The sequence below is a fragment of the Amia ocellicauda genome, chromosome 10 (genome assembly GCF_036373705.1).
Source record: "Amia ocellicauda isolate fAmiCal2 chromosome 10, fAmiCal2.hap1, whole genome shotgun sequence".
Taxonomy (NCBI): Eukaryota; Metazoa; Chordata; class Actinopteri; order Amiiformes; family Amiidae; genus Amia; species Amia ocellicauda.
Genome location: NC_089859.1, coordinates 26023143 through 26026448, shown reverse-complemented (window position 1 = coordinate 26026448; position 3306 = coordinate 26023143).

Sequence of the window (3306 nt, the reverse complement as noted above, 5' to 3'; positions counted from 1 at the left end):
CTTATACTCAGTACCTGCCTCTTCTGAGGAAAAAGGGATTAATATTACTGGAAAAAAGTTAATAGCTTCTATCTACAGTGCTGAGCTACGAAAGCCAGGAAATCAAAGAGGCTAAGTTGTGCTTTCAGGTTTGTTGTAGCTGTAATTAATTCAGCAGTGTTTGGCTGCATTTTGGCTTTTGCTGATGTGCAGAGTGCAACTTCATTGACCTGGAGACCGCTTAAACCTGTTTCACCTCTGGCAGTGTTTTACATTTAAATGAGATAAGAGCGATAAATCCGTTCACTGAACTCACTGAAATTACTGTAAAACCTTCTTTCACAGTTGGAATTGTGCTTAGTTGCTATTGTAGAGGCCAAATGATCTCGCGATTCCCTTCATTGGTATTGCGGTAGACCCTCAAAAATGTTCTTGTAAAATTTGTGAGTATGGTTATTCCATGAACATTCCCATATATACAGTACACATGTTCATGTGTTCCTGTTCCACAGATGAAAGAATGCCAGATCATTTTCAACACTTCTAATATATAGGACGTGCATTCGTTCATTTTGAAGAAAGCCCACTCAAACATTTTAATTCACACAAAGCGATTAACGACCGCCTGGTCAATTGCTACGAGATGACAGCTCTCAAGCCCGACAGACGTACTAGCTAATGTTAAAATGACGATGACTGAGCTCTGGAAAAATCCATTGCTTTCATCAGAGCCTTCAGCGACAATGCAGTGATCTGTCACAAATTATAACAAAAAGCCCTGCTAAATGCCAGATATTCTGGGAGCCATTAAACAGGGTGCGAAAGGCTGTCTGTGACGAGCAGAAACAAGTTTATAGTGCGTTACAGAGAAGGCCGACTCATTGGGAATACTAACAATCTGTGTCTTACTGTACCCAGTCTGTGCCCAGTGCACAGGTATCGAACACTGTACTGCATAGGTAAGCAAGGCTCTCTCATCCTTAGTGCATCACTGGAAAGGTAAATTAAAATAGACAGGGGGCAACATGCCTTAGACAACAGTTGTAACAGTTGTGGTGGCATTCACAGGATCCATATGTGAACACCACTGGAGACTCACAGAGGGACTTTGCAAGACCATACACAGGAATTAATAATATATTAATAATATATTAATAATGTACAGATCTTTACAGACTTTTTTTAATGACATAGTTTTAGAAAACATTTTAATAGTTTTTTGTTTTATATACTAGGATTGAGATTAGGATTTCATATTTGCAATTAATTGACCTCTAATAAGATTGCAATGCCTGGAGGGGAGGCAACCATAGGCCTGGGCCTTAAACCGAGCACCCCCAGGGATTTATTTTGGGTCACCCTATAGAAGTTTATTTTTCTTCCCTCTTTCTAATGGTTTACTTTTGCATTTTGTATGAATCAGTCTTGTAATGTTTTAATCTATTAAATGCTCTGTGGCAATGAAGGGCAATATACCAAATACTAAATTCTGTTGGGTTAACAAAGCAGGGAGCTGTCGTTTAAGCTTCTGCACTTATTAGGCAAAATATACAGCTCTGGAAAAAATTAAGAGACCACTGCATTTTTTTCTTAAATCAGCATCTCTACATGTATGGCAGCCATTCCATTCCATTCATATTTTTATTGGAATTTGGGAGAAATGTTGTCAGTAGTTTATAGAATAAAACAAAAATGTTCATTTTACCCATACACATACCTATAAATACTGATAATTTTGCAGTGGTCTCAATTTTTTCCAGAGCTGTATTTATCTATATTTATATAATGTGTTATGTCACATGGTCTTGAATGATAAAAATAAATAAATGGAAGCCCCTGATTGGTGGATTAAAAGAATGATTTACAGGAGGTTAACAGGGAACCAACTGCAGGGATTATAAATCCTGTCGTCATATGGTCAGGGAAGAAGTGGAATCACATGTTCTGTCCAGTCCAACAAAAATGTAAAATGCTGCGTTTGGTTTACTTTTACGAAGACAACTTTATTTGAAGATAACGTTTACGACTGTAGGACAACCAATGGAGCTTTAACACTGTCTGCATTTAACTTTGGAAAAAAATTAAACCGCAAAGACTAGTATTAAAGCAAAAGTCAAGAAGAAACAAGAAGCCAAACACACTAAATATGACACTAACACTGAAAGTCGATGGTTTGTTTTATATGATCCCCAATGTTTATACAGAAAATCTTGAGAAATTGTGAGAATGTGGAGTTGCCAGCCGTAATACCAGATAAACAAGCCAGAGATCTTATTGTGTCATGGAATAATACACGACAGCAGAGACACACAACAGATGGGACAGACACAATCCCAGCAAAGACACAATCTTACACCCAAAACAGACACTTGAAGCAGTCTTCTGATAATATGGAAGAACTTTGCTAGTGACCCTCAAAGCTGGTAAAAGACAAGTACAATGTTATAATATAATACATTATATAATACATAAAAACAACAGCTCCTACTTATTACCTCAAGTTTTCATTTAATTGCTAAGGTTGCAAAAGTGCTCTGGGGCAACTCCCAATTAATTCCTTTGCAATGCCCAAGACATATTTGCCTATATATATATATTCACACACATTACATCCCTATGAGAACAGCAACCCTGGTTTCTCCTGTCAGACAACTAATCAGGGCAGCCACATTTTTGCAATAAAGTCACTGGACATTTAAACAAGATCTCGTTGAACTGAACCTGCTGCATAGCTGAGTGTTGTTAGCTTTCTTAATCCTCTTATTTAGATAAAGACAATATAAACTCCAAAATCCGTTTCAAAAGAATTCAAACTTCATACCAGTTACTTGGCATCTCCAGTGTAGACCCTTGCTATCCACATGCAGTCCTTTGAAAGTCCCAGTCTCTCTCATTCATTTTACGTTCCTAGTCTTCTGCTTCCATCTGCTGTTGTTTTGGAGCAACATCACTTCAAATTGGTTTTATTCCAGGTAATCTGCTGCTTCCATGAAACTCTTCTATGAAGGCCCTTGGAGCAAACTAACATTACATTAAGTATTTCGATTGAATACTATTTTACTGGACTGGTTTGCTTAAATTTATTCAGAAAAGTACATTGTTTTTATACAATGAATAGAATCGTAATTTGAGGGTCACCTTGAATTAAATACCAAAACCAAACCAATACTCTGATGATTTAAGAATACACAAAAGTTCTTACAAGTCTAACTCCATATGCCGTGTTGGATGAAAGCGGTCACCTGAAAGCGTATTTTAGTTTTACATTGTCTAATTTCCTGACGGGAGTGTTTCAAAGGTTTGCAGTTTAAAATAAATGACACTATG